General features: G+C 38.9%; 1 long non-coding RNA gene across 2 annotated transcripts in view; it reads right to left on the bottom strand.

The window, feature by feature from the left end:
* Positions 1-8,786: 8,786 nt before the first annotated feature.
* The window catches only part of LOC150049119 (uncharacterized), a 60,927-nt gene continuing 48,337 nt past the window's right edge, over positions 8,787-21,376 (bottom strand). For both annotated transcript variants that reach the window (XR_016538961.1, XR_016538960.1), the window contains one exon: positions 8,787-9,160. This is a non-coding gene — a long non-coding RNA (uncharacterized LOC150049119). The remainder of the gene's footprint in view (positions 9,161-21,376) is intronic.

The following is a 21,376-nucleotide window of genomic DNA, read 5'->3' as shown; positions in this document are numbered from 1 at the left end:
CAGGATCACCTTTTTCACTTCTTACCTCCCTTCTGTAGATCGCCTCTGGAGAAGTGTATCAGGCAGTTCTTTTATAGAATAACCTCACTGCTGACACCATGGGTCATGTCTGAGCTCCTATTCCAGGAGGCTGAGGTCTCAGAATTGGTAACAGTTTGAAACCAGCCACAACAGGAAATTGTATGAGACTCTTACCTCCTCCGATCATCAAAATGGCATATGTGGCAATGTGGCTCAATGGTAGAGCATCAGCCTTGGACAGAAAAAACTAAAGGACAGAACCTAAGCCCTGAGTTCAAGCCTCAGGGCCAGAACATGAAAATCAAACCAAAATAAAAACAGCAGTCCCCCTTGGGATCTGCTTAGTATTTCCAAGTCCATCAGGACTTGAGGAATGTTGTACTCTTCCTTTGCTCACATGCCACGTCAGGAGGTGCCAGAAGTGTCTGTTCAGTACTGGTGTAGCTGCCTTTAGCCTGTGGCTTCTCTGTTGTATGGTTCCTATTTTCTTCTTGGTAATTTGTAAGTAATTTTCAGGAGTAACTTTGAAACTGGGAATGGCCTTGTCTCCATCAATCTCTACATTCATTTAGCAATCAGTAAAATGTTACCTCTACTCATTGGGCCATAATTTATTGTTTCCCTTACTTGTTTTGGTGTCATGTGATCCTAGATTTTGCCAAAAGAATTCATTCAATCTTTTCTTTGCCTTTTGACATGTGTTGTTCTCATTTTGGTTCTTTCTCCCTGTTTCATACTCTCCTCTGTCTTTCCTTCTCCTTGAAATCATCCTTAGTCTGAGGACCTCTGGTTCCCTTAGGTAAGGAATCACATTGAGAATCCAAGATAAAGTAGCTTCTTTTGCTATGAAAATGCCATTGCTCTGAGGCTCTCTTGGCAAACCAAAATGACAAGTATACATTTGCTAAAGTATCGACCCATATTTATGCCCAACTGCATTCTAGAACAATCCTCCAGTGATTTTTCTGGCTTTTTATTGTTTCATATTTGAATCTCCCTTCTGCATAATGGAAATTCTAGCTCAATCCACCACCCAAGAAATAAAACACTGCTTTTATCCATCTACGCAATCATTCTTGCAATAGACAAAAAGGAAATAGTTTAAAGGTGATTGTATCATTTTTATTACGCCAAAACAAAAGCTGATAACACAGTAAAGCTCACAATATGTTGGCAGGTTTTCTTTTCTTCAGAACAGGGCACATATAACCAGCACACTGCAGAAAAGTTATTTCCCTTTAGTTTTATTCTTCCTTTTGTGAGGCTATAGATTTCCATTGGGAAAAAAAAGTAGTATTTATTTCTGTTTACTATGTAGTCTTTCCTAATCATCTGTCTTTTAATTTTTAAGTTTGTAAAAGAATAACATGATTCCAGCCAGGGAGAGTAGTATATGCCTGTAATTCCTGTACTTAGAAGGCTAAGTTTGAGCCCCTCAAACTGAACTACAAGTCAACAGCTAATCCAACTACTCAAGAAGCAGAAGATCAGAAAGATTGTGGTTGGATTTCAGCACATGCAAAACAGTAGCAAGATCCTTAACTCAACCAGCAATCTTTTTTTTTCTTTTTTTTTTTTTTGCCAGTCCTGGGCTTGAGTCAGGGCCTGAGCACTGTCCTTGGACTTTCACAAGGTTAGAGCTCTATCACTTGAGCCTCAGCACCATTTTTGGCTTTTTTCTATGTATGTGGTACCGAGGAATCGAACCCAGGTCTTCATGCATGCTAGGCAAGCATTCTACCACTAGGCCAAACTCCCAGCCCTCCAGCAATCTTTTTTTTTTAAAGAAATATATTTTATTGTTAATGTAGAGCTGATATACAGAGGGGTTACAGCTACATGAGTCATGTAACGAATACAATTCTTTTTGAACCATGTCTCTCTCCCTGTCCTCATTTTTGCTCAGTTTTTCCCTCCCGTCCTCACCCACAAGATGTATAGCTCATGTTCCTCATGTTGTCTAGTGAGTACCATTGTTGTATTTATTTACCTTTTTTTCACCTTTTCTGTGCCCTCCCCTTACCTGCCAAAGACCAATAAACAAACAAGCAAAAAGGAACAAAGAAAACCTTTTGCTTTCTTTTCTTGTAAAGTATTTTTATTTATATTGGTTTATTTATTTTTTTTTTCCAGTCCTGGGCTTGAGCTCAGGGCCTGAGCACTGTCCTTGGACTTTCTCAAGGCTAGAGCTCTACCACTTAAGCCTCAGCACCACTTCTGGCTTTTTTCTATGTATGTGGTACCGAGGAATCGAACTCTGGTCTTTGTGCATGCTGGGCAAGCATGTAAAGTATTTTTAGATGATCATATGCACATAGCTGTTTCACCTTTGTGTGTGACCCATTCCTATACATATTCACTCTTGGTTTTACTCTGTGAATGTCTAGAGACCTGTATAATTTATCATTTTCCAGTATAGTTTTAACCATTAGGTGTGTTAATATCAACAAGCAATTTTTATATGGCGTTACATAAATGAAATCACAGCTACACAGAAGACATGGTTTTGATGATGGTAAGAGGCTCACCTTGCTCAAAGCTATAAGGGTGAAAAATGAAAATTAAAAGGGTGACTTTGATCAAGATGCATTATATTCATAAACTGCTTTGTCGAACGGTAAATGCTTTGTCCTACTTAAAGATACATTTTTTAATATTAAAGGAGAAATTTCATATTTTAGAAGACTGGTGACGCTACACTTCTCCTGAGACATCTTGAGTCTTTTCATTTATTTTTGCAGTTGTGGGACTTGAACTCGACCCGGATGCTGTCCCTGAGCCTCTTTGTGATCAAGGCTAACAGTCTACCACTTGAGCCACAGCACCCCTTCTGGCATTTTCTGTGCGTATGTGTGTACTGGGGAGTCGAACCAAGGGCTTCTTGCCTGAGAGGCAAGCACTCTAATGAGCCACCTTCCCAGCCCATCTTGAGTCTTTATCATGGTCAATTTCTACAAATATCAATTGAAATGTACCTTTTAAAAATACTGTGAGGCTATATCTGAAAAATAAGGTAAAAAATAATAGAGGCATGGTTCAAATGGTATAGTACTTGCTTAGAAAATAGGAGGCCCTGAGTTTTAACCCTGTAAAAAACAATAAGAAAGAAAGAAAGAAGAACAAAAGGAAAGAAGGAGAGCAGGAAGGAAAGACAAAATCCCAGGACTTACCTTAATATTTTTTATTTATCTCTCTGATCCACTTGAAGTGTATTCCATGTATTGCACGAGAAATGGATTAATTGTATTGCTGTCTAAATATGTACTCATTTATCTCAACACCAATTATTGAAATTTCATATTAGCAACAATAATTTGACTGTCAGATGCTACATAATAGTGTCTCAGTCAAAGGTGTGCTGCATAAACAACGAAGATGCAACAGGATTATACTACATGGTTGTATTCTAGTCAGCTCAGTGCATGCAAATGTGTCCTACAATATTCATACCACACAGAGAAAAATCACTAAACAACACATTTCTTAGGATAAATCTCTGCCATTACACCCTGTACAGCTGTTGTATTCAATTTCCAGCTGAACATGGGTTTATTATTTCATTTTCATTCCGATTTCTCTTATGTCTGTCCACATGCAGTACCAACATGTATTAACTACAGAGATCTGTATTAGCATTCGATTTCTAGTTGTCTAGCCATTAAGCAGATTGTCCTTCTGTTTTCCTTATGGTTCCTGCAGGTATATTATTCTAAGCTCTTACCAGTAACTTCACTAACTCCAGAAAGCAGCACACTGATACTTGATTATGAGAACAATTTGCTTGATGACATTGAGCTCTTTATGCAAAAATAAAGGCTGTTCCATTTGTTTAATCTTAGAGCTTAAATGTCTAGATTTTAGCAGTGTGTATGTAATTTTTCTTTTGTTACATTTTTTAAAAAAAATTTTGGTGCCTACTTTGGGCTTGAACTTAGAGCCTGAGTGAAATTCCCTGAGCTTCTTTTGCTCAAGGCTAGCACCTACCATCACACTCATAGTGTCACCTCTGGCTTTGTTATAAGTAGTTTATTGGAGATAAGAGTCTAATGGATTTCCTGCCCCAACTGACTTCCAACCACAGTCCTCAGATCTCAACCTCCTGAGTAGGGAGGATTACAGGCATGAGCCAGTAGTACACAACTCTTGTGTTACTCTGTTTTTCTCTTATTTTAAACTAAAGCCATCCAAAACAAATATAAAGTTTAGAGAATACATGATAACCCTTATATCCAAGTCAAGAAATAGAAAGTTGGTGTCTGTAAAAGAAGCAACTCCATGAACTTGATCCTAGTCATAAGCTCTCTCACTCCAGAAGCAACTTCCGTGTTGAAATTGATTCTGAATGTGCTCTGGCTGCCCACTGTGCTATGATCATTCTGTAATGCTAAGCGTTACTCTTGCCATTGAGTGGAGGATTTTGTTATATCTGCTGATATATATGGGAATCACCATGCCTTTCTTTGATATACAGTTCACATGTGGTAGAAGCTGCTCAATTAGATCCTCACAGTTTTCATAGTTAGCTTGATGTAGGCTGCAATCATTTATTGTATTCCTACTAGACATTTGTGAATTAGTAACTGGGCCTAAAGAGCTAACCAGACTGAGATTGGAGTCTTGGCAAAAAGAATACTGACACTATACAGTTTCTTCAGAGAACAGAGAATGTTAAGTATGTATAGATTGCTATATCTACTTTTTATTGGTTATGGGGTTTGAATTCAGGGCCTGGGTTGTACTCAAGGCTAGCATTGTACCAATTTCTGCCATAGCTCCACTTTCTGTTTGAGGTTAGTTAATTGGAGATAAGAGTCTCATAGACTCCCTCCATGAACCAGCAGTTTCCTCATGTCTCAGCCTCTTGGGTAATTAGGATTACAGGCATGAGCCACCAGTGCCCACAGATTTCTACTAACAGCCAGTAATGCTCAATGATTTGCACTTTATTCACTCTTATAATTTGAGAACCTTACATTTCTTTCTTAGTTGGTATATTTTAACTCTACCTAAAATGTGAGGCTTCATATCTTGAAATTAAGGTTTACCAAGCAGAATTAAGAATGCCCCCCAATTTTGCCTCAAGGGTAAAGTGGTAACCTTGAGCTGAAGAGCTTAGGGACAATGCACAGGTCCAGTGGTAGGGTGGTAGCCTTGAGCTGAAGAGCTCAGGGACAGCACCCAGGCCTAGTTCAAGGCCTGTGACCCACCAAAAATAATGCCCCCACAATTGCTGGTTTGTGGGTATTGGAAATTTCTGCTAAATCCTTTCCAGAAAAGTCTTATCAGCAGCCTAAGAAGCAATAGGATCACACTGGCTATGAGCAGCCCAATTTACCACCATCCTGTTATCCCACAACCCATGAGACCATTTGGCACAAAGAGGATGGAGATGGAGGGATATCAGACAATACCCACAGGAAGTATGACCTAGAGAGAAGAGGAAACCCTATTGGGGGTGGGGGGAAATCTTTGTCTCTGTCATTCATTTTCTGCAGCATAACAGGAGAGAGAAACATCACCATAATCTATTCTTAATGGTTTCCAGAAACTTCAGTGTTGGTTTATGCCTATAAATCTAGCTACCCAAGAGGCTGAGGATACAATTTGAAGCCAACTTGAGCAGAAAATTCTATGAGATTCATCTCCAATAAGCTATCAATTAAACCAGAGATAGAGCTATAGTTCAAGTGGAAGAATGCTACCTTTGAGAAAAAGAAACTCAGGGATAGCAGCCAGGGCCTGAGTGCAAACTCTAGAATTAGCACAAAATATAACGAATGTCAAGAGATGGCATTTCTGTGGTGTTTGGAGCTGGGGAACTTTAAAGGACAAAAATATAAGATAGGTCCTGTTTAGGGGTAAATAAACGCAGGGGTATGGGTGGTACATATTAAAAAAAAGCATTTAATACATGTGCATGAAAAACATATGAATGAGTTTGGTCCAAGTACACTATGTGTGTGTGTGTGTGTGTGTGTGTGTGTGTGTGTGTGTGTGTGTACACAAGTGGGAACATCACCATGAAATCTATTTGTAAAATTAATATATGCAAATGACAAGTGGATTAACAAACTTTTGATGAGAAATGGAAAATTGTGGCTTGAGGCCAGACCAGGCAAAAGTTAACTAGACTTTATCAAAAAACAAGCTAAGTGTGATGGTACATGCCTATAATTCCAACTACACATGAGGGAAGTACGAGAATGAAGGTCTACAGCCTGCCTAGGCGAAAGCACAAGACCCTATCTGAAAAGCCAAAGTGCTGAGGAGAGGATTCAAGTCACAATGCACTTTCTTCGGTAAAAGGACTTGAATTTAATCCTCAGTAACACAAAAAGAAAATGCAAAGGAGTGGTTAGCCTTAAGGAAAGTTTCCGCCTTAGTTTATTGCTCCAAGCTTTGCTGCACTACTTAAAGACTCTGCTATAATCTGCTCCAAACCTTAAAGCTAAACACAGGAAGAAGCTGACTTGAAAGTGGCTTCTCTAAGGTGTCTCAACTGAAGGACAGCCAAGCTGGAACCAGCTCCCCCTGCTGTGAAAGAAAGCAGCCCAGGCTTGGGGGGTCTGCCCTCTTATCTTCCTTCTCACAGAGAGTACTAATTGATCAGTAGTTAGCATTCTCTACCCCATAGTCTCCTTGCCTAGATGACCTAGGGAGGTAACCTCAGCCTTCTGGAGGTTATCCTCGACCACCATGGGAGAGAAAAATAGGAAGTGAGCTATATGCAGTACAGATAAAGAAAATGGCTGTATGATGTAAAAAATCAATGTTAATAACATCTTCAAAAAAAAAGAAAAGGGCTGTGAAAAAGAAATCAAGGAGAGGTTTTGCTAGAAAAGTGGAGTAAAGAAGGCCATTCTGCAAGGTAGATGCTTATTCTAACACTAAAAGAAACAATGACGAAAGAAGCCACATTAGACAAAACATATGAGAACTCATCTGAAAAAAAAAATAACTAGTGCAAAAAGGGCCAAGTACATGGCTCAGCTGATAGATCACTTGCTAAGTAAGCAAGGCTCTGAGTACAAATTCCATGATATTAATTGAAGATTATCATTCCATCATGATGCAAATATACATATATATATATATGGTGATCATATTTTTCCAAACCATAGTTTGTTTTTGTTTTTTTCTTGTCAGTCCTGAGACTTGAACTCAGAGCCTGAACACTGTTCTTGGGCTTTCTCAAGGCTAGAGTTCTACCACTTGAGCCACAGCACCACTTCCAGATTTTTCTATGTATGTGGTACCAAGGAATCGAACCTGGATCTTCGTGCAAGCTAGGCAAGCACTCCTAACACTAGGCCAAACTCCTGGTCCCTAAGCCACAGGTTTGAATAGATGATCAGAGTGGATCATTATTTCCTTATGTGCACATAAGGAAATACATTACAAAGAAAAATCTGTACTGCTCCATAATGTATGGTCTTTACTGTCAAAGACTTTAGAGCTTAAGTGTTTTTTTTAAAAAGTGAGTCCATCATAATATCATAATAGTCATCTTAGCATTACTAAATTGTACTCCACGATCTACATACTTCATTAAGAAATACCATGTCCAAGTTCAAAATCAGTTAACAAAAAGCCATTTGGACCTTAAGTTAATTCTAAAAGTTGTTAAAAAATAAGTAAGTCTTTACTCTGTGCCATTCCTTTCTTCTTTCAAGGAACTTTTATTAAATTGTTTCCAATGTGCTAGGTACTGCGGCTATACCAACTTGAAATAAAATGTCCTTAGAAGAAATTGTCAAGTGGCAGAAGGAATATGTACACATACAGGTGACAATGACAGTAAATGTAAACCACAGGGGACAGGGCTAAAACATAGCTGAGGCTGGGCATGGGCAAGTTCAAGTTTCTTGATGAATATGCAGGGGGACATTTTAAAAATCAGTTCTAGTAGTACCATTGGAAAAAACATACAAAACCAAGAAAATCCAATTAAGTCCAGAGCAGCAAATGCTCCGATGAGACATGTCATCTGAGCAGTATAATTGTCTCCAGACATCCAAGCACTTCACCTTACTTCACTGTGCTTAGAGTGAGATCATTTATACCACCAACAAAGAAAGGTTGGTGAACTGAAGGTGAAGTATGGAAAAATGCTCGGGCCATTTCTCATACAGGAATGCAGAACATCTAGTCTATGACCTCTATTTCCTTCTTTAAAGTGTACTTCAAATGATACTGAGAAACATTTTATTGCACATTGAAAAGCACTGAAGTTTCCTGAAACCATAAAGAATAGATCCTGGTGATGCTTCTCTCCCCTGCTATGTTGCAGAAAATGAATGACAGAGACAAAGATTCCCCTCCACAGGGTCTCCTCTTCTCTCTAGGTCATACTTCCTGTGGGTATTGCCTGATATCTCTCCATCTCCATCCTCTTCATGCCAAATGTTCTCGTGGGTTGTGGGGCAACAGGACTGTGGTGTATTGGGCTGCTCATAGGCAGTGGGATCCTATTGATTCCTAGGCTGCTGAACAGACTTTTCTGGAAAGAATTTAGCAGAACTTGCCAATATCCACAAAACAGCCATTCTAACGCGCAATAGAATCTTGAGTATCTGAATTGTCACACTCACTGCTAGGGGTGGTAACAAAGCTGAGAAAGCAGCCTGGTTTAAAGGAAGCTTCTCTTTCCATCCTCTGTACTTCCATCCACCAACCGTGGCTCCTTGCATTGTCAATAAAGATGAAAATGAAAATCCGTAGAAGAAATTCTGCTTAACGAAGTGTTTACCATTTCATGTAATTTTCACAACAAATGTTTTATTTTCATTTTGTTGATGAAGAAATGCAGCCCAAAAAGATTCCTGTGGTGTCTGGGTTTTAGATGGGCTCAGAGCTCCTAATTAGATAGGCATTGCTTATTAGGACTAGGCTGTGTTCTGGTATCAGGCTCACGGTTGACCCCTAGAGTCATAGTTCTTCTGAAAACGCAATATAAGCTTGTTACTCTGCTCACTCTCCCTGTGACAAAACCAGAGGCTAAAGACAGAAAGGTTATTTGGGTTCAAGGTCTCAGGTTTCAATCCATAGCCAGCTGACTCATTGCTTCTGGGATGGTGGTTAGGCAGCACAATCTGGCAGATACTGTGTGGCAGAGGAAAGCTGCTCACCTCTTGGTGACCTGGAAGCAGAAGGAGGTAAGAAAGAGCTAGAATTTCAATATCGCCTTCAAGTAAGCTCTCCTTCCTGAGGACTTTATCACTACCCCACCACATTAGAGACTAGGAGCTGAGCCTTCAACAGAGGGCACATTTGAAATCCAAACTATGGCACCGATTGATCAGAGTGCATTGAAAGCCCATTATTCTTTCCAGGTGCCATTCAGATCCATTCTGAGACTCTCAGAACCCCTGAGGTTGAAAGTTAGAATGCTGGTATCAAAATAGGTATTGGAGAATCATGAAGAAATTATCTTGAGCTCAGGCCAGCCTAGGCTCCCAAGTCACAAGGCCTGTGAGGATAAATCTGAGTGAGCACCTAAAATGTGCATGTAACTAAGGTGATTGGAAATAGCATATTGTAAAGATCAACTGCATCTCAGCGTCTGTGCAAATCAGATATGCCAGAGAATTTCTCCATAGTCATCCATAGTGTTCATTATAAAACAGTCCCCAGATGGTGGAAGGCTATTAGCTCTCTGTAACCTATATAAATGTCAAATGGAAAATTATTGCCCCAGCAAAACTCTCAAAATAAATAACAGAAGGGGTGAGATTCTCTTGTCAGAATTTAGTTTATGCACTTGGTCTCTTCCCTCCTCCTACAGGTATAGAACTTCCAATCCACTAAGGAATTCAGGGACCAAATGCAATACAGTATGTAACTGAGCCACATGAATAATGCCACACTGACAAATGATGTCTATGCTTAAAAGGCAAGCCAGGAGCTGGGAAGGATGGGGATATTACTTTGCCCGTATTTTGACATGTTATCTGCATATCTGTGTCCTCATGATTGTGCTCACTAACACATTTTAGCTTCACACTTCAAGATTCTTCCACAGGAACAAGCTCCATCATCAAAGGAAGGTGTCCAAACCAAAGAAATGTAGAATAAGTTATTCTTACAGAAGTCTTACAGAATCAACTTCTTCGTTATTTGAAATTCACAGAAGCTCTGCCTGCCAACTGTTAGTATTACAGAAAATTTTTCCCTACCATGATTTCTCAGGGTATGTGCTTATGTGCTATGTACACACACACACACACACACCCTCTTTCAAGAAAAGATGTCTGTGTATATACAAGTATATATGTCATACACAGACATGTTTTTGAACACATCGATGTTTCTAACACAACACAATTTAAATCTGGTTCTCCAGATGAACAACTGGAAAAATCTTTAGCCAATCTGTTCAGTGAACCAAAACCAGCTTGTATTGTCTCACTGACTATGGCGTAATGACTATTTGATTTTTCTCTTGCATTTCAGAAGATCAAGATGGCTCTAGAAGCTAAGAAGTTAAGCAGGAAAAAAATTACTCCTCCGGCTTGGGAAAAGGATTCCCCAAGAAGGTATTAAATAAGCAGTATAAGATAAAAATTCAAAGCGAAGGTGCTTATGTTTGCATACCTTCCAGACTGGGAGACTCAGAAAATGCAACAAAGTCCTTGGTAATTTCTCCAAGGCAACATGTATGAGTCACAACTATCTAGGCCCTAGGAGAGGTGAAGTGATCTTATTCAAAGATGATTTATGATGATCACAAAGAAGCTTATCTAGTGTTGCATGTATTTATTCATTAACCTGCTAAAATTGTTTATTGTTTGGGGAAGTGAGGAAGAGGTGATGAGAGTGACTGGGATACTTATAAATATGTAGAAGTGGAACAATGAAATCCCCTCATGTATAACTAACCGAAGCTTAAAAATAAATAAATAAAAGGTTTCTGTAAACCAGATGTGTAATTTCTTCCTTTGACTTAACAAATATTATGCTAAATACACTGAAAATTTGGATATTCCTCTCTCCCTAAAAAAACAGATATACATACACACTTAAGAATTCAGCAAGCCAAGTCTTTCATAATATATATATGTATGATTATAGTTATGTAACAAAAACATTCTCACAGACCTTTCCCAGAGCGCATCTCTCAAAATTATCTCAGAATTATAGTCCAAGACAAAATATTGTGCTCTATGAATGCATAAAGCTTGAGGTCATGATTTGCAAATTCAGCCATTACACACGTGTAGGAAACCAGTTCATATTTAATTGTGACATTTTAAAAGTGTACAGGTTTTTGAGATCTGTCCCCCCAATCCCATATTTAATCTCCTAAAATGACAGGAAAACATCACCACAGGCTTAAGGCTTTTAATAAGTTTACCTCTTCAGTTCCTATTTGCAGCACCCATAATCCTTTGACATACCAGTCCAAACTGGAAGTGGCCAACAGCAAATTTCCATTCTCCAGAGGAAAAGTTCAGTTTCTCTGAGCATCCTGTATTGCAGTGGCACTTGTCCAGATTGGTACCTTCCCATAGTTTGGGAACTTTAAATGTTCCAGTGGGGGAAAAATCATTAAGGAAGGTATTCCTCAAAACAGCTATTCTGACTATGAGGTCTTTCCTTCTGTCCCATCTCTTCAGGCTCTTTTTTTTTCTTTCCTTTTTTTGCAATAGAGCAATAGTGACCAAAACCTAATCTGAGTTATAAGAAACAAGACAGTGATGACTTTATTAAAGGAAGTAGCCAGGCTCAAGCGAGAAGGTCCTCTACCTCCCACATCCAGTGTATGTGCTTCACAGAAAAACAAAAATAACAAATCCACAAAACACAACAGCTAGAATTCTAAAACCCATTCATCCAAGGGTGCTAGAAGGCCAGAAGGAGAGGTGGGAGGACAGGAAAATGAAGTGTTCAAATCATCCAGAGTGCATGGATTTATGAAATAAAGTAATCATTATGAGAAATAATGGATGTGGGAGGGCACCGATATGCAGTTAAAATAATTTTCAATGGTTTTCCTCATTCGTAATAATTAGTACACATCAAGGACTGTCTTAGCAGAGGATTACAATAGTTCAAAACCTAGGTACATAAGGTCATATAGGATGAGACTAAATGAAAGGAACTCCATGATGGTAGCTCTTAATGTACTATGTTATTTCTCTTCTCTTTTGTTGCCCTTTGGTTACTCTCATATTGTTGCCGTATCTGACTTTGTTACCTGGTATATTGTATAAATGTGTATTTGTTTATTTGAAATAGGAAAGGAAAGGGGGAAAAACACGATGATTGAGAAGGCATAGTGGAGGGAAATGGGGACAGAAACATGAGAAGGGGTATCAATGTCTGAGAAGTAATGCACCTACTACCTGACAAATGTAATTGTAACCCCTCTATACATTACCCCGACAATAAAAATGTAAAAAATAAAAAATAAAGAGAAGTTTGTAATTTGAAAATACTTTGTTTTTAAAAGTGTCAGTTTCATAACTAGCTAAATGATTTTAGCCTCTAATTTCTCATTTGGTATTTTGTTCTTACAAAACACCTTGAAAAGCTGTTGACAGATACAAATTACCTAAAAATGTAAATTTTCTCAGTGTTTGTCCAAGTAAACTGGGCACATTACAACTTTTATTTCTCATTCTTGGTTCTTGAGCATATGCAGATTCTTTTGAATAACTTTTATTTTTCCGTCAGTCCTGAGTCTTGGACTATGGGCCTGGGTGTTGTCTCTGAGCTCTTCAGCTCAAGGCTATTGCCATACTCCTTGAGCCATAGCACCACTTCTGGTTTTCTAGTGTTTAATTGGACATAAGGGTCTCACAGACTTTAGCGCCCAGGCTGGCTTTGAACCCTGATCCTTAGATCTCAGCCTCCTGAATAGCTAGGATTTCAGGGGAGTTCAAATATCTTTCATTCCATTATTCCTTCATATTGCATCAGAAAATATTAAAATTACCCTCATAATTAATTACATTTAATTTCAACAAAGCATTTGTTCAGAAATGACAGCTGGCCAATGGTAGCAGCAGGGCTACTTATATATTTTCTGAGCCTTACTGTCCAATGGACCTCTTTGATCCACCTGTTGCTTTTGTTTTCATTTTGAAAAGTGATGATATAATACAAATAACACCACCCAGAAATCAAATCCACAGACCCGTAGCCACCTAATCGTTGATAAGGGAGCCAAAACAATAGAATGGAAGAAAGACAGCCTCTTCAACAAATGGTGCTGGAAGAACTGGTTAAGCACCTGCAGAAAGATAATACAAATAACATCAGAAGCACATGGTATCAAGCGCATACTTGGATCCAAAGCAGAAGTTTTATTTCCTAATGCAACCTCCCAGGCTCAAGGTAAGTGGCCATGCTACAACCTAAACCTCATCAAGTATTAATATGAAACAACTTCTAGAATGCATAGATGGAGTAGTGTCCCCTACACACCGTTCATGTGTTGCAGAGGAAAATGTTTTGCAGCAAAAAAAATCAACAGATAATATTTAATTTCTACAAAAGCTTCCCAAGTGGTACAGGAGACCCCAACACCAGCTGCCCTATCTTTATGCATGACCATGCTTCTTCTAGCTCCTCTTCCAGAGTTCAAAGAACCTGATGGTGGGTTGTGGGCGTCCTTCTCTGACGTCTACGAGGGGGTAAGTTGGCGATGGAGAGCGGGTAAGGTGACCCAGAGCCCACAAGTAACACAGACTCTGGAGACCAGACTCTTGGTGCAGGCCTACTTGGTCTACTTTATTCCACGAAACGTGCTCACTAAATACAGATCAAATGGTCACAGCCATGTCATCAAACAGGGATGCCAGTCAGCCAATGGTGTCCTGAGACACGGCCCACTTGCTCCAGGCGCCCTCTGGCTCCTGACTGCTTGTGTCACTGAGTGTGTACATGCTGAAAGGCAGATGGCAAACAGCAGGGTTCCAAGAGCTACCCCACAGTGGGTGGGGATATTGTGTGCAAGTATCTCACAATAGCATATCTGTGATTGTCAAATTGCATGTCCTGTGTGACCTAACCCGGAATCCCCAGGTCTCTGAATCCCATGTCCTCCTTACCCTAATCTCCTATCCACTTCATACTAATTATACTGGTCTCTGAGACTTGAGTCCTTGAGCTCCAGTTCTTCCATTTTCTGGTCCAGGACAGAGTTCTATCAACGTACCCACCATGTCAGCTCATCTTGTGTAGACCAGGAACAGCCTCCCAAGATGTTACAGATGCCTTCCTCTGAAAAACCTTCCCTGTGCTTTCGTGCCCTCATTTGTACAATGGAAATGATTAAGTGCAAACTGCACCTGATCAATAACAGATAATTAATTAAACATTAGCTCTTCTCCATTGCCTTTTTCTCTTGACAGTGAAAATTCAGAAGGGACCTTGTCAGCATGATAGTATGTACGAATTACTCAGCACAAACCTTCATTGATCATGTAAAACATAGCTGGAAAGGAAACAACAAGTAACTGAATGACTATTTACTCATATATGGTATCCAAATAATTATGTAAATACTAAATCATCGTATCCGGTCAATGTTTTATTTTGTTCTCTTTCCTTGGATCGAGTTTCCTCACTTAGTGGGGATTCTCACCCTATCTAAATGTAATTATGCAGTATTTTTTACACTGTTTATCAGTAAAACTGACTAACATGCTCACAGCCTTCACTAAATTTAACTCCTTTTAACTTCAAAGGACCCAATTTTGAGTTTGGCCATAAATTGTTGTTTTGCCCTAATGAGACAATATTTATAAGTTTCTGGGTCCTGCTATTAAATGACAGGTCTGCTATATTTCTTGCACAAATGACCTCATTTTCTTAGAACCAGAAAAGACTCCATGCCCTCCCTCCCCTTCAAGCATCTTGCTCTAGGGAGCTACCAGAAAAATAAAATAAAATTAAAGAGCTACATTTTCTCAATTCCAGAGCAGAATCACAACCTATTTATTTTCTGCCCAGCCTCCCTCTGGGGACAAGGGGAGCCTTTTGGTCTACTGCTAATGATGACAGAGCTCAGATGACCCAGAAGAAATGCAATAAAGGCATTACCTGGCACGCCTACTCTTCCCTTCCATGTTGATTTGCACGATCTTAAATTCTGAACTCAGGAGAATAATTCTAGCCAAAGCCTACATGTGCCGGATACCATAATGTAAGCTGCATATGTTTCAAGAAGCTGTTCTATGGAACCAGTTAATGAAAACATGACCAACTTGATATTTGAGACTTTGGATTTCCTCTCCTGTGCAAACCAAGGCCTCTGTGCCCCATTCTATCTTTCTGACATGTCCATAAATAAGAGCTGGCTACAAGAGCCCCCTTGTGCTACTCAACACCAGACTCAATTCCAGTCAAAGGTCAGACCCTCTTCCACATAAGTCTGGCCATACCTGTGGTTTCCTCTTCCTCTTCTTAGTGGCCCAACAGTGACACACAGGAAGCTATGCTGTAAACAACTGCCTTGCTGCTCTTCCCAGGCTCAATCCCTACCACCTTATCCACTGGGAAAGATAGTTCCACAAGGATTTATCCAGTCCACAGAAAGAGTTTAAAGTTTGAGCCTCCCTTCAGCTACTCAGGGAGAAATCCCAAGTAAATTTTGTTAGCCCAAATCTCTCATCAAGTTCAAGGTGTTCGAGCAATGCACAGACATATCTGAACCTTTGTGTTCTGTAGGTAGAAAATCATCTAGTGATTTGTACAACATCCTTTTGGATCCTTGGTTAATAATCTATGCAAAATTATGTTAATCTCTCTGTCCCTGTCCATATAACCCCTTCAGCTCCAGCCCAATTCTCTTTTGAGCTATCATAGGCATGGTTTCCTTCTGCTATTTCCAGGACCTTTACGACCTTTAGAATACTAAGAATGGATGTAGAAAGGACCTTTATCACCTCCCCAGGCCACTCTCTTAAGAGCTAGAGCCTAGGCATTCAGCTATAATACTAACTTTATATTCTATACTCTTCATACCCTCCTAACCCCAGAGCCTAGCATTCAGCTCTACAATTAGTGAAAATGCCACTTGTGCATTAGTGAGTACTCCAATCAAGATAGAAAGAAAATTTACATGTCTGGAGGCCAAGCTAGCTTCCCCTCAGAGCTAGCAGTTCAAGTTCCTTGGGATATACTCTCCTTGGGAATCATGATACTCCGTGTCATACTCTTTTTGGCAACACAGGGTTTGAAACTGGTTTGTATGTGTGAACATATGCCTCTTTAAGCTAAAAGATCATTAGCCTGAAGATCTGGGTGTGTTTTAGTTTCCATTAGTTATACATAGACACCTCTGAAGGATTTTAAACACTGGACATTCTACAAAAATGAAAATATAAGCGCAATAATCATTTAAAATACTTCACTCAATATGAAATATAGTGCTTCCCAGTTTAATAATTAATCTTAGAAATGAATTATAGCAAGTCAGAGAACCAGTGTGTAAAAACACACATGGGGAAAGGAAAGTAGATGAATATCTGGCTTCTGAAAATTAGGGTCCATAAGAACAAATGGTAGCTTTATATGCCACCATGTAGAAAGCTAACAAGATTTCACAAGGGTGTTCACTATACACTATGCCAGATACCAGATACCCTGCCCTATCACTAGTACCCCAGCAGCTATGTCCTTGTGTCCCATTATCTTCCTAGCATAAAAAAGTAGCTATCATTATGTTCTTTAAGCAGATGAGAATGTAGTGTATTTCCTACAGAATTAAGAAGAGTAAGGAACTGTTTGGGTAGGGGAGAGATGGGTGAGAAAGTCAAAAGGGGTGATATTTATCAAAGCTATATTGTAAAGCTATGTTTACACACAACTTTGTTAAATGGCAACTCCTTTGTATACTTAAAAATAATAATAAAAATGAAAAATAAGTAATTCTCAGTCAATTCATTCTACTTTGTTCTAAAGACTTGTTAGTTAAGTTTCTAAAACCACAATAAAACAGGAATCAGTGGATAGAAAGAAAGCAAAGGAAGTTCAGTACAACAACAGGAGAAAACTCAGAAACCTTTTAGAGGATAAACATTACTTACAATCTCACAACTTGGCGGTGTTCACTGTGATATTATGGAGAACATTGTCTTCTTGTGTCTGAATGTCTGCATTTGTTTGTTTTCAGATCTGTTGAATGAGGTTGAAATCACAGTTTCTTTTCATGCTTTGCAAGCTTAGCATTTTTATTTCAGTACTTAGTATTATCATTCAGTTCTCTTCAAGGCATGATTTTCTTTTTTTTTTTTCTGTTTTGGTCTGAGACTAAGACTCAATTTCAGTACCCGATGTATCCTCTCCTTGGCTTGCACTCTATCAACTGATCCACACCTCCAACCCCAAGAGATGATTTTTATTTTTATTTATTTATTTTATGTTATTTTTTGTGGATCACGGGACTTGAACTCTGGGTCTGGGCACTGTCCCTGAGCTCTTTAGCTGAAGACTACTGCCCTACCCCTAGGCCTGGGCCTTGTTCCTGAGCTCTTCAGCTAAAGGCTACTGTCCTACCCTTGAGCAACAGCTCCACTTCCCATTTTTCTAATTATTAATTGGAGATAAGAGTCTCCTGGCTTTGTAGTCCACAGGCTGGCTTTGAACTGTGATCCTCAGATCTCAGCCTCCTGATTAGATAACAGGCATGAGCCACCGCACCCAGCTAAGACATGATTTTTACTATTTGCTTAATACACTGTACCTTTATAAAAGTCTTACACATTTGGGTTTGTTCAATAATTTGACTATTATAAACAGTGTTATAATAAAATTCTAGTGATCAGCCTTGTTTATAGCTTCATTTATTTCCTTCTGGAACACATCTAAGCGGTGGAAAAGCATGAACAATTTTAAACAGTTTTATATATGTTGCCAAATTGTCCTGCTTCGTCACAACCAATCACTTATGAACATTTGTTTAATTGTCTATAACCTCTCAGTCAATGAAAATAATGCTTAATTATTTCAAATATATTTTGATTACTAGTTACATGTGTTAACCTACATATGAGCCCCCCAAAGTATCAGATCCTAAACCCTGAAACATGTAAATGTCAACTCATTTGGAAAATGAGTTTTACAGATGGGATTGTTTGAAATTCGAAAATGAAGGGATGATCTTGGGTTATCTGGTTAAGTCTGAAATAAAATCACGGGCAGCATAAGAGAGAGGCAGAGGTAGAGGCAGATTAGACACACAGAAGAGAAGCAATGTGGCAACTGAGACACTAACTCTAGTGATGTGGCTGCTGGCTAAGGGATGTTGGCAGCTATAAGAAGTAGTGACAGAAGGGACTCTAGAAGAAACCCTGCTTATATCTTTATGTTGGCCCAAATGAAATGAACTTCAAGCATAGATTCCAGAAGTATGAGATGTTTGTTATTTTAAATAATCAAACTCGTGATCATTTATTAGAACATCCACTAACATATACTTCTAACCTATATTCTTATATTTATTGACCATAACATTTCTTCCTCTGTTAGGATGTCTGTTTCTTCTTTTTCTTATTTGTTTTCCTATTGTAAATGCATTTGTCTTCTAGATTTCTCAAATGCATTTATAATTTTATACATATAGATATATACAAATATATATATTTGTATATATCTATATGTATACATTCATAGCTTCGTTATCTGGCTGGTAGAAACATTCCCTCAATTTACAATAAAATTACAAATTTGTTTATACTTTTTGATGAACATAATGACTTTTGTATTTTAAAATCCTGTAGTCTATTGCTTTAATTTCTTATTTTGCTTTATTATGTAACATCAAATAGATATCTACCCTGCATTTTCTTCTGCGTTATTAGTGGCAGTCCTCTCCTCACAGTTTTAAAGTGTCTCCAGCATTTGACGGGTGATCACTATGACTTGTTCCAGAGACTGTCCATTCTCTGCCTAATTATAACAGCTGTGTACAGTCTTTTAAAATGTAGAAAAATAAGTCCCCATAACATGACTATTGACTATTTCAAAACTCTGTGAGATGAACTTTTTGTATATTCTTAGAATTGTTACTGGAATTTCTTTCAACTTGCTAATGGACTAATTAGGTCAGGCATTGATGTCTCATGCCTATATTTCTAGCTACACAGGAAGGTGAGATCAGAGGATCACAGTTCCTCAAATCTGAAGCTCACTTGGGCAGGAAATTCCCATGAGACTCTTTTCTGCAACTAACCAGAAAAAAAAGGCAGAAATAAAGTTGTGGCTGAAGTGATAGACTGTGAATTTCACTTTTAAAACAGCCAAGTTTGAGTTTAAGGCCTTGAGTTCAAGCCCTAACACTGTCAATATATACATACATACATACGTACATACATACATACATACATACATACATACATACATACTACATACTAAGTAATAGGGACCTATGCATACTTTTTAATGTGTATTTTTCAAGGCAGACTTCAATACTCTTTGACTCTACTAAGTATGTATATCATTAAATTGTTGGTTTGGGATTTATCCAGTTTATTAATATAGGCACTAAGAGCAATACATTTTCCTCTGATTACTGCTTTCCCATGTCCCAGAGGAAGTGGTATTTTATGTGTTTGTTCTTATTGAATGACATAAACATTTGAATTTCCGTTCTGATCTCTTCAATGACCCCATGGTGATTCAACAATGTGTTGTTCAATCTCCATGAGTTACAGAATTTTCTATGGTGAGTTTTTGGTGCTAAGCTTTAATTTATTCCACTGTGGGATGCTGGGTAAAATGTTCTGTAGATGATTGTGAAGTCTAGTATGTGTATGCAATTGTTTGGTTCTGAGGTTGATCTATCCGGAGGTGACAGTGGTATGTTAAAGTCACCAACTATCAATGTGTTGGATCTATATGTGTAATTTAGGGTAAATAATATTTGTTTGGTGAAATTGAATGCTCTGGCACTTGGCATTTAGATATTAGAATTGTTATATTCTCCTGTAGGGGAGATCTCTTTATTAGTATATAATGTCCTTTTTTGTCTCCTCTCACTAATTTTAATTTGAAGTCCACTTTATCTGATATTAGGATTGCAATTCTGGCCTGTTTATGGAGGCTATTTGCTTGATTATTTTTGCCAGTCCTAGGGCTTGAACTCAGGACCTGGACCCTGTTCTTGGGCTTTCTCTACCACTTGAGTCACAGCTCCACTTCTGGCTTTTTCTGTGTATGTGATACCAAGAAATCAAACCTGGGGTTTCATGCACGCTAGGAAAACACTCTACTGGGGACAGTTCTTAATTCTGGCATGAAATACCATGAATGGTCCACAGAAATCGTTACCAGACATTTTTGACTAACTCACTATGCTTAAAAGAAAATCTCCATTAGGAAGACAAGTCAGGCTCTTTCTCCTCTCCAGTCAATGACTCATGCAGCATTAGAAACCTTGACCAGGGGACGGGAATATGGCTTAGTGGTAGAATGTTTGCCTAGTATGCACGAAGACCTGAGTTCAATTCTTTTGTACCTCATACACAGAAAAAGCCAGGAGTGATGCTATGGCTCAAGCAGTAAAGTGCTAGCCTTGAGAAAACCCAAGGACAGTACCCAGGCCCTGAGTGCAAGAAAGAAAGAAAGAAACCTCACCTGGACAAAGGAAGATCTTAGGAGATGAGATGTCTTCCAGGGCTAATTCACAATATGTCCGCACTGAGACTTCCACTGTTCAGAGACCCTTTTGTGGGTGGTAGGATTGGAAAGATTGATGAGTTCACTCCAGCTGAATTCTTTGCCAAGTTATTTCTTCTTATGCAGGAAAATATATACCCTGCTACCCAGATATGGTAGAATTCCTCCTATAATTTTTCTCATATTTTTCCCAGTTTCTGAGGCTTATCACTGTTAGGTCCAACTGGAAGAAATGACTTCTTCCCTTGGCTCTCTCCCTCTGCACCCTGGAAATCCCTGCCCAGGACCTGTAACCCTGGCAACTGGCATGCCTGGGGGCAGTGGGAGGTCCCCACTGAGGTATTTCCCCATCCTCTGAGATCACATCCACTTCCACTGTGTCTATACCCCTCCCCCTACATAATCTCTCACTTCTCACCCTAAGCCCTCTTGGTCCCCAGACTCCATCTTGGGTGGCAGGAGACTGCTCTTTCCTCACACAATAAACCCTCTTCTCCTCAATTGTGTGGAATTTCCTTTCAGCAGACCTTACAATCACTAGCACTCTTTAATGCCTTATGCACAATTAACTCTATGATCACCTATAGAAAATTAGTGTAGGACTCATGAGGCAAAAGACGATATGTATGTAGGTGCTACCTTCTTTCCTTCATAGTTTGAAATGATATTATAGAAACTGTAAAACACAATATTATCTATCTACCCTTCTACCTGACATTCAGATTTTAAA

The sequence above is a fragment of the Megascapheus bottae genome, chromosome 20 (genome assembly GCF_031878675.1).
Source record: "Megascapheus bottae isolate mThoBot1 chromosome 20, mThoBot2.hap1, whole genome shotgun sequence".
Lineage (NCBI taxonomy): Eukaryota > Metazoa > Chordata > Mammalia > Rodentia > Geomyidae > Megascapheus > Megascapheus bottae.
The sequence above is the reverse complement of the archived record's forward strand: the minus strand, read 5'-3'. Positions and strand labels throughout refer to the sequence as shown.